We start from the raw sequence: 11,328 nt of genomic DNA, 5'->3' as shown, positions 1-11,328 counted from the left end.
TGCGGCCAGCGCATCGTGCTGATCCAAAGCCAGGAGCCAGGAGCCAGGTGCTTCTCCTGGTCTCCCATGTGAGTGCAGGGCCCAAGCACTTGGGTCATCCTCCACTGCACTCCCTGGCCACAGCAGAGAGCTGGCCTGGAAGAGGAGCAACGGGGACAGAATCCGGCGCCCCGACCGGGACTAGAACCCGGGGTGCCAGCGCCACAGGGAGAGGATTAGCCTAGTGAGCCACGGCGCCGGCCTCCAGCTCGATTTAAAAAGTCTGCTTAGTCAAGGATCTACGAATTGCTTTTATGACTCTCCTGTGAAATGCCAACTGTCATGACCATCAGGACTTAAGGAGAGCAAGCGGTGTTTTCTCAAATCGCGTTCGGGGGACTCCTGCATTAGAATCCACTGGCGTGTTAAAATGCAGATACTGCCTCTTGAGCACGTGGTATCAGATTCCGCCGGGGGGCCTGGAACTGTGCAGCTTCTGTGTGCAAGCCAGGTGATCTTTTCCCACGTGCTGTGTGTGATGACCAAGTTATGAAGAACACGGGTTTTTTCTAGGTCTTTGAGGAAAGGCTAGGGAAACCAGCTGCATCGCGCCAGGAGTAGGCAGTCAGTCGAGCTGAGCATGGTGAGCGTTCTGCAAGACGACGGATTTAGTTCTCCAAACTTCAGAGCATGTCCATCAGCAGAGGAACGCACAGGCAAAGTGTCATAGAGCCCCACAACGCAATAGTATTCAAGTACAGCCCCACAATGCAATAGTATTCAAGTAGAGCCCCACAACGCAATAGTATTCAATAGAGCCATACAACGCAATATTATTCAATAGAGCCATACAACGCAATATTATTCAATAGAGCCATACAACGCAATATTATTCAATAGAGCCATACAATGCAATATTATTCAAGTAGAGCCCTACAACGCAATAGTATTCAAGTAGGCCGGCGCCGCGGCTCACTAGGCTAATCCTCCGCCTAGCGGCGCCAGCACACAGGGTTCTAGTCCCGGTCAGGGCTCCGGATTCTGTCCTGGTTGCCCCTCTTCCAGGCCAGCCCTCTGCTGTGGCCAGGGAGTGCAGTGGAGGATGGCTCAAGTGCTTGGGCCCTGCACCCCATGGGAGACCAGGAAAAGCACCTGGCTCCTGGCTCCTGCCATCGGAACAGCGCGGTGCGCCGGCCGCAGCGCGCCGGCCGCGGCAGCCATTGGAGGGTGAACCAACGGCAAAGGAAGACCTTTCTCTCTGTCTCTCTCTCTCACTGTCCACTCTGCCTGTCAAAAAATAAAAAATAAATAAATAAATAAATAAAATAAAAAAGGTTTATTATTTAAAAACAAACAAACAAAAGTAGAGCCCCACAACGCAATATTATTCAAGTAGAGCCCTACAACGCAATAGTATTCAAGTACAGCCATACAGCGTAATATTATTCAACCGCAAAACAGAATGAGGCACTGACACCTGCTAGAACACAGAGAAGAAACAAACCTTGGAAACTTCAGTTCCAAGTGAAGAAAGCCAGACGTAAGAGGCCACCTAGTGCGTGGTTCCACTTACATGAAATGTCCAACACAGGCAAAGCCGTGGTGACCGGAGAGTGATGCCAGGGGCTGGAGGGACGGGCTGGGGACAGTTTCTTTGCTGGTGTGAAACGTTGAACGTGAAAATGTTCTGGTGTTCGATAGCAGTGACGGCTGCACGATTCTCTGAATGCGCCAAAAACCACGGGCTGTGCACTTTGAAGTTTTATGAAGCCTGAGTCATCTCTCAAAAATTATTATTAAACAAGTCTAAGGTATTAAAAGGGAAAAAGGAGGTATTTTCTGTAGTCTGAAAGAAATGTTACCGGGCGCGGAGGGGAGGGCGGCTGCCAGAGCGAGTCTCATGGGTTCTTTTCCTCAGCTTAGTATAGAAATGAAAAGCCGGAAACAATTTGCAAAGAGACAGAAACTTTTATTAGACAGAAGAGAAACTTTTACTTGATTGGCAAGCAACAAAGAAAGAGTCTGGTCCGAGAGGAGACCAGGCGGAGTGCCTGAGCGGGGCAGTGGCTTTGGAAGTGGCCCGGGTTTTTAAGGCATTGCTGTCTGTTCATTGGGTCATCCTGTGGGGGTGCCCATTGGACAGGGGTTTCATATGTGTATGTTGATTGGCTTGGGGCTCATGGAGATAGCGGGGGGCAGGGGCTGTCCTGGAGACTGTCCATCTCCTTAGGGGCTCAGCCCTGGGTAGCTCTGGGTGAAAGCCTGCAGCCACCTGGAGGTGTGATTTAAGGCTGCACGGTCACACAAGATAGCCGGGATCTGCTGGAACCAGTCTGACTCCCCCAGGGGCTCAGCCCCCTCCCCTGCCAGCTCTGGGTGAAAGCCTGCCCCCACCCTGGAGGTGTGATTTTTTGGTCACACATGCAGCACAAGAAGCTGTTAGTGGGGGGGACGGCAGTTGGCCTGGAGACAGGCTTTCCAGCCACAGCTGACGGCCTGCTTGTGAAGGACGTTCTACCTATGTCTATGGAGGCCCACAGAACCCAGCCCCACTGGCCAGCCTCAGGAAGCCTAAGAAACATGAAAACTAAATGCCCCAAGGAGACCTTGTTTGAATCCTGGGAAGCCTGAAATGATTGCTTATTTTCTTAGCAACTGTCCTGGCATTGTTCTGTTTTATCCCCTGTTGAGATGAAAACTGGGATATTCAGGGGTAAGATACCAAAACTTTTGACTGTTGTTTTAAAATACCGTGACAGTCCATGTGAGGGATGGAACATGGATGCAAAATAAGTGTTTGGGTTGATGATTGTGTCTGGAAAGAAAATACCCAGAGGCTCACTGAACTCTATTTTTGTGGAGGTTTGTGAATTTTCATAATAAGAAGTCAAGAATAGGGGCCGGCACTGTGGCGCAGCGGGTTAAAACCATGGCCTGAAGAGCCAGCATTCCCTATGGGTGCCGGATCAAGTCCTGGCTGCTCCTCTTCTGATCCAGCTCTCTGCTGTGGCCTGGGAAAGCAGTGAAACATGGCCCCGCAGCTCACTAGGCTAATCCTCCGCCTGCGGCGCCAGTACACCGGGTTCTAGTCCCGGTCGGGGCGCCGGGTTCTGTCCTGGTTACTCCTCTTCCAGTCTAGCTCTCTGCTGTGGCCAGGGAGTGCAGTGGAGGATGGCCCAAGTCCTTGGGCCCTGCACCCACATGGGAGACCAGGAGAAGCAACTGGCTTCTGGCTTTGGATCAGTGCGGTGCGCTGGTCGCAGCGTGCTGGCTGCGGCCGCCACTGGAGGGTGAACCAACAGTATAGGAAGACCTTTCTCTCTGTAACTCTCTCACTGTCCACTCTACCTGTCAAAAAAAAAAAAAAAAAAAAAAAAAAAAAAAAAAAAACCATGGCCAAGGTCTTTGGGCCCCTGCACCCACATGGGAGACATGAAAGAAACTCCTGGCTCCTGGCTTTGGATCGCACAGCTCTGGCTGTTATGGCCATCTGGGGAGTGAACCAGCAGATGGAAGACCTCTCTCTCTTTCTCTGTAACTCTGTCTTTCAAATACATAAAAAGAAATCTTAAAAAAAAAAAAAAAAAAAAGAAGAAGTCAAGAATAAAGGAACTCAGGGTGTCCTTATTATCTTAATTCATTTTGATTTTAAACACTTCTGTTGTACCACTGAAACCCAGAAGTGTTAGGGTGAGGTTGCAGGGCAAGTGTTGGAAGTGTGTCCGGGGAAGTGCATTTGGCTTGGTGGTGGAGGCGTCATTTGGAATGGACTCCTGGCTTGGACCTGGCTCAGTCCTAGCTGTTGTGGGTGCTGGGGAGCGCACCAGCAGGTGGGAGATCTGTCTGTATCTCTGCTTTCAAATAAAATAAGTACTTTTTTTTTTAAGAAGTGCATCCTGACTTTTGAGCTTTCCAATTTGAAAAATACCAGAGGGGAGAATTTCAGAAATCTCCATCATCTGGGAAAACCAGAAAGGCATCGGGCTCAAAGTTTCTCAGTCATTTTAAAAAGGAAAAAGGTGACTCAAATTCTTTCCTTAAAAGTCACTTGAGGCCAGCGCCGCGGCTCACTAGGCTAATCCTCCGCCTGCGGCGCCGGCACACTGGGTTCTAGTCCCGGTTGGGGCGCCGGATTCTGTCCCGGTTGCCCCTCTTCCAGGCCAGCTCTCTGCTGTGGCCTGGGAGTGCAGTGGAGGATGGCCCAAGTGCTTGGGCCCTGCACCCCATGGGAGACCAGGAGAAGCCCCTGGCTCCTGGCTTCAGATCAGCACGGTGCGCCGGCCGCAGCAGCCACTGGGGGGTGAACCAACAGCAAAGGAAGACCTTTCTCTCTGTCTCTCTCTCTCACTGTCTAACTCTGCCTGTCAAAAAAAAAAAAAAAAAAAAAAAAAAAAAAAAAAAAAGTCACTTGAAATTCTAAGAGGATAAAATTATTCAGCTGTTATTCTAGGCTACAAATTAATTTCACATCAAAATATAAGTTTTATTTTGATGTGCTAAATTTAACAACTTACTGAGGCTTCCTATGGTGGATTTATATTGCTTCCAGAATCTAATTTTTGATAATCTTGTTGGAGAGATTTACTTGCTTTGAAAATAGACTAATCTGAGTGTGTGTATAGCTATAAGTCTACACACACACATACACCTATAACCTAGTGTGAATCTTTGGCCTGTGTGTTAACCCAATCACAACTTTCCTGTGAGACCATGCCAATTGTTCTCAGCTCTGATTTCCGAAAGGAAGTGGCCACATTGGGAGGATGAGCCCATAGTGGGGGGCCCATGATGAGCTGGGAGGCAGAGAGAGTGGCTGGGCCCAGACTCGGGCTTTCATAACCACCTTGCAAGAACCACTTCCTGGGCTCTCACACCCAGGGACTGCAGACCTCACACTAGGCCCACCCCCTGGGGGTCCCTCATCTCCCAGCAGTGCCATTCTGGGGACCACGACATGGGTCTTGGGGGACATTAGCTATGCAGACTCGTATGCAAACCGTAGCCGTGGTAGCTCAGAGAGGCAGGCAGTTGGCTATCTTAATTGTGAGTTTGTGAACATCAGGGAACCTTCCTGTGTGCTGACCCACCTCGATCTTTGAGTAAAACCAGTCTCACCTCACATAGAGATTGCTGAGACTCAGCAGTGAGCTTCTCCATCCCCCTCCCTTGGAATCTGGTGAGCCCTGCAGTTGTAGAAACTTGATCAGTCTCCTAGTGACCTCTCAGGTCCCTTATCATCCTGCTGCTCTGCCCACAGCAGAGCTCGCCTGGATCTCAGCCTGGTGACCTGCTTTCTCACAGACCCAGGAACTCCAAGGCTGGAAGCCAGTTTGCACCTTCGCAAATTGTTTAACCTCTGCAGGGCTCAGTTTCCTGTCTGCAGGATGGAGACCAGGCGGAGTGTAAGGATAGGAGAGCAGACAAAGAGGAGACAGAACAGGGACCCACGGCTAGAACAGGTTTATTCACAGACCTGGTGAACACACGGCAGAGAGCCACCTGCCAACACACAGCAGAGGGCCCCTTCTCACACACACTAGTGGCTTAGACAGCGTAAAGTAGTGGGGAGGGCTTGGGGTGTCTGGGCTAAGGCTGAGCTTTAGAGACAACGAGGAGAGCTTGGGCCAGCAGCTGATCCCTCAAGATAGCACTGTGGTTTGGGAGGTTTGAACTAAAGCTGAACTTGGTGGGGAGAGCTGGAGCTAATGGCTGGACTCCTAAGATAGTGCTGTGGCCAACGGCTGAGGCAGGGCAGGGCTGAGCCTGTTGAAGGAGAACACAGGGAGCTGGGGTCCAGTCACACAGGGGGAGGCCAAAGTAGTCCTCGGGCTTTTGTCCTTGATCCATCACAGTGCACCTATCTCCAGGTTGGTATGAGGAATCAAAACGGCCATGTGTGTCAGACCCTGGCCCAAAACACTGGCCGTGACTCTGATGATTAGGGTAACAAGCCTTTTGTCCGGCATGCACTCTTGCTGCGATGCAGGTGTCATTATTAAGGACTGGCCAAGGCTTTTCCTCTCTAAGGGCTGAGCAGCACAGAGGGGTGTGTCCCCAGACGACTACAGGGAGGTTCCAGTCTTGCTTCTTCATTTGCGTGGGTCCCGTCCAGGTCCAGTGAGGGCTGCAGCAACGCGCTACATGTTTGGATACTTCTGCGAAGTGCACAGACGTTTGAGGCTTTTGTATTCCTTTCTTTTCTTTTTAAAGATTTATTTATTTGAAAAACAGAGTTACAGAGAGGCAGAGAGAGAGAGAGAGAGAAAGGTCTTCCATCCGCTGGTTCACTCCCCAAATGGCTGCCAACGGCCAGAGCTGAGCTTATCCAAAACCAGGAACCAGGAACTTCTTCCGGGTCTCCCATGCGGGTGCAGGAGCCCAAACATTTGGGCCACCTTCTACTGCTTTTCCAGGTCATAGCAGAGAGCTGCATCGGAAGTGGAGCAGCTGGGACTCAAACCAGTGCCCGTATGAGATGCCGGCACTGCAGGCAGTAGCCTTACCCACTATGTCACAGCACCGGCCTCCATTGCTTTTCTGAAGAGGGATCACTCAACTGGTATAAACTTCAGACCACACAACTTCTGGCTTCACCCTGGTATCCAAATCACCTTACGTCTCGGGAGCCACCAAGACGTGGCAAGCTGGATGCCGACAGCTCTGCATTGATAAATGGATCCGGCTTTATAAATGTGATTGCACTTGCATCAGAGTGTGCTCTAACATGCTGAGCTTTCTTTTTTCCTTAAATATTTATTTTATTTATGTGAAAGACAGAGTTACACAGAGAGAGATACAGAGAGAAAGGTCTTCCATCTGCTGGTTCACCCCCCAAATGGCTGCAACATCTGGAGCTAAGCCGATCCGAATTCAGGAGCCAAGAGCTTCTTCTGGGTCTCTCTCATGGGTGCAGGGGCCCGAGGATTTGAGCCATCTTCTGTTGCTTTTCTCAGGTGCATTAACAGAGTGCTGGATTGGAAGTGGAGCAGCCGGGACTGGAACTGGCATCCATATGGGATGCTCGGGCTGCAGGCCAGGGCTTTAACCCACTGCTTCACAGAGCAGGCCCCTAAGATGCTGAGTTCTTCAGTCAGATGAGCCAGCTTTGTTCCAAAACAAAGAATACATATTTGTTCTGGTATGGCTTTAGAATTGGATTACGTTTGCCTAATACCCTTAGCAGACAGCTACCCAACCAGTACAATGTTTTCCGTACCTCACTGCTTAGTCAGATTTCACAGCTTCCTGCTCTTTCTGCACATCAGTTGTGGCACAGAACATGAACCATGCTATGGCCCTGGCTACATTGCTTCTTCGTTCATACTGGTGACTTTCTGTGAATTTCCTTGTAACCATGGCTCCCGACTTCCACCACTGAGCCTACTAAGCTCTGCAAAAATTGCATCCTACAGCTCAGCAAAACACAATTTACCATGAATTTAAAATAGCCTCTCCAGGGGCTGGTGTTGCAGCTGAGTGGGTGGAAACGCTGCCTGCATTCCATATGGGCACCTGTTCACGTCCCAGTTGCTCCACTTCCGATCCGGCTCTCTACTAATGTGCCTGGGAAAAGCAGCAGAGGACAGCCGGAGTGTTTGGGCCCCTGCCACCATGTGGGAGACCCTGATGAGGCTCCTGGCTCCTGGCTCCTGGCTCCTGGCTCCTGGCTTTGGCCTGGTCCAGCCCTGGCCATTACGACCATCTGGGGAGTGAACGAGCAGATGGATGATCTCTCTCTCCCTCTCTCTCTCTGAATTTCAAACAAATAAGCAAATCTGTAATAAATAAATAACTTCTGCAGGTAACTGTCATTTTTTTGAGTAAAGAAAAACAATGCCAAAACTTAGAAAAAACATTGTAAGGAAAAGGAGAGCAGTACAAAGGGGAGGCAGGACATGAACTCAGAGCCAGCCGAGGTCTTTTCGGAGAACAAGCCTGGGAGGGGCTCACTCCAGAGAGTGCTTGGGGGTCTTGGGCTCAGGCTCACTGCTGAGAGAGAGAGAGAGAGAGAGAGAGAGAGACTGGTCAAGGCAGAGCAGGGCTGAGCCAGCTGAACACTGGGAAACGGGGTCTGCTTGCAGCTGAGAGGCCGACACGGACCTGCGGCTTTGTCCTTGCTCCATCACAGAACACAGCCAACATTAAATGCAGTGGCCAAGAGTGAGCATTGTGGCGCAGCGGGTGAAGCCTCCGCCTGTCTGGCTAGCAGTCCTGCTCCAGTTCAGCTCCCTGCTAATGGACCGGCGAAGGCAGCAGAAACAGCCCGAGTGCCTGGCCCTTACCACCCGCGAGGGAGACCAGGATGGGGTTCCTGCCTGCTGCTGGTTTTGGCCTGGCCCAGTCCTGATCTGTGTAACTGTTTTGAGGGGTAAATCAATGAATGAAAGACCAACTGTTTCTCCCTTTCTCTCTGCTAGTCTACCTTTCAAATAGGTAAATAAATAATAATTTATAATATTCGAAAGCAAAAGCATTTTTCTGTGATGGTTTGGGCCCAGGAAGATGCTAGCAGAGTCACCCAGCACATGCTGCTAAGGGTTCCAGAGCTGGGCACCGAGGCAGGGGCCGGAGAGGGGTCCGAATCATGTCTTCCGGGTGGGAGGTAGACAGGGACACAGCACAGGGGAGGGAGAGGTGGTGGCCACTGCCTTGGCTGGGGCCCCTCTGGACCAGAGAGCTCTCCTTTCTTGGAAAGCCCTTTAATTCATCCTGATATCACTTCTTGCAATTACTTACAAGAGGCTAATTGGAAACACTAGGACTGGCTCTGAGAGCTAACTCAAGGTTGTTAACAGTCTTACTTCCCTTGCATGATTTTCTTAAGAATTAGAGATAACACATGTAAAGTGCCTCGTCCTCAGTACAGAGCTTTATTATTGTGCTTGCAGTGAGAGAGGGGCAGGACTTCAAGGGCAGGACAAAACCTTGGGTGGGAGAGGGAAACCCAGAGATCCAGAGTGAGGAGGAGGCCAGGAGACACCTGGGAGGCCCGTGGTGATAAGGACTGTGGCTTTGGCCCTGAGGAGGCCCCTGGGGACTTTGGAGAGCACAGGGCTGGTAGGTTTGTTAGGAAGGGGAAGGGTGTGCATGGCACCTAGGACAGGGGAACAGGTAAGGGAGGGTTTATTTTATATACACAGAGAGGAATGGAAAGCTACAGAGGAGGAGGAGAGAAGAGCCAGAGAAAGAACTGGGCACACCCCAGGGGTCCCAGCAGGTTGCCAGAGCCCAAGAGCAGGGAGTCTCATGGGTCAGGGGAGATGCACCTGCTCACTGAGCTGGGAGTCTGGGGTCTCCTGTGCCTTTCCATTTGTATCCCTATTTCCTGTAGGGCACTTTGCTCAAGTTGTAAGGCCGCCACAAAATACACCAAACACCGGAGTAAGGGAAAGGGGTTATTGGGGGAAACCCGACAGACCAGAGGGAAAGGGCGAAGAAAGAAAAGAGGGAGAAGAAGAGCGTAAGAGAGACAGAGACAGAGAGAGGGAGACAGAGGTTAGGAGACGGAGAGAAAGAGCCACGTGTTCAGGAACAGGTCCTTTTAAAACTTTGCCTGGAGGCAGACAGGGAAGTAGGAGCAAGGAATCCCATTGGGATAGGGGTGGGGCTGACACTGGTGGTTGGGCCATGTGGCTACCTGGCTTCCAGCAAGGCCGGGGGAGGGGGCTAGAGCCTAGGATGGTGGTGGGATTGCGCCATCTTACTAACATGAGTTTGGACAGGATGAATCTGGACAGACTCACTGCTCTCACCTGATCAGGCCTGGGGATTAGCTGCTCAGGGTTTGTGTCTGTACACAAGACTAAAGGTGTAGGGGCCGGCGCCATGGCATAGTGGGTAAAGCTGCCGCCTGCAGTGCCAGCATCCCACGTGGGCGCGCTTCTAGTCCCGGCTGCCCCACTTTTTTTTTTTTTTAAGATTTTATTTATTTACTTGAGAGGTAGAGTTACAGAGAGTGAGAGGGAGAGACAGAGAGAAAGGTCTTCTATCCATTGGTTTGTTGCATCCACTTGTCAGCTAAAACAAAATGTTGCAAAAACTGGTGACAGTCATACATGAATTTTATTGAAAATGAGAAGCAAATGAAAGACAAATGAGAGGCAAAGTAACTGATCGGGACCGACACTCCTTACCAGAGCGCGGCCCCAAACAACGGCTTACACAGCTTTTTATAGTATCCTGTCCACTAGGGCTCACAATTTTGAACCCGACCGACCCCTGGTATGCAGGGAACAATAAAAAGGAAAACCAGAATATGGTTGTAAGATAACAGTTAACAATAACAAACCCAGTAACAGATCCAAGATATGGTGGTGAGATAACAGTGGAGGACACATTCCGTCAACCAAGACCCCACCTCAAACCTAGTTCCTGGTTTCACCAGATCCACCCTTAGCCGTTAGCAAGCAAAGCTAATATGTGCAGAAACAAGAGATCTGCAATTAGCTTTTAGCCACAAAATAAAAAAAAAAAAAAAAACAACTTTACCAGAGGGTGGGCAGGGAAGCAGGAGCATCGAATCCTATTAGGATGGGGGTGGGGCTGACACCGGTGGTTGTGCCACAAGGCTACCTGGCTTCCAGCAAAGGTGGTGGGGGCTAGAGCCTAGGATGCTGTCAGGGTGTAGATCGTGCCATAGATAAAACTCACTCCATTTTGATTCTGATTTTGCAGGTTCACTCCCTGCTGGCAATGGCCAGAGCTGCGCCAATCTGAAGCCAGAAGCCAGGTGCCTCCTCCCGGTCTCCCACACGGGTGCAGGGACCCAAGAACTTGGGCCATCTTCCACTGCTTTCCCAAGCCATAGCAGAGAGCTGGATGGGAAGAGGAGCAGCCGGGACTAGAACCGGCGCCCATATGGGATGCCAGCGCTGCAGGCAGGGAATTAACTTACTGCACCATGGCGCCGGCGCCGGCTGCCCCACTTTTGATCCAGCTCTCTGCTAATGCCGCCTGGAAAGCAGTAGAAGATGGCTCAAGTCTTCGGGGCCCCACACCTATGTGGGAGACCCAGAAAGAAGCTCCTGGCTTCGGATAGGCCCAGCTCCAGCTGTTGTGGCCATTTGCAGAGTGAAGCAGCAGATGGAAGACTCTCTGCTTCTCTGTAACTCTGCCTTTCAGTGGTAAACACATCAGTCAAGTTGAATGAAGAGAAATAAAGAAGAAAGTACACAATAAAGAGCTGGGAGCCCCGCCCGCATTCAGACTGGCATTTTTATGGATGCTGGGTGTGGGCCCGCTTTCTCCTCCCCCTACACCCTTTCTGGAATATTGCTGGGTGTGCATTCTTTCCCAGAACTTCATAACAGCCCCCCTGGTGAACAGCAGGTGAGATTCCTCTAATCTGTC

The sequence above is a fragment of the Oryctolagus cuniculus genome, chromosome 8 (genome assembly GCF_964237555.1).
Source record: "Oryctolagus cuniculus chromosome 8, mOryCun1.1, whole genome shotgun sequence".
NCBI classification, from domain to species: domain Eukaryota; kingdom Metazoa; phylum Chordata; class Mammalia; order Lagomorpha; family Leporidae; genus Oryctolagus; species Oryctolagus cuniculus.
The sequence above is the reverse complement of the archived record's forward strand: the minus strand, read 5'-3'. Positions refer to the sequence as shown.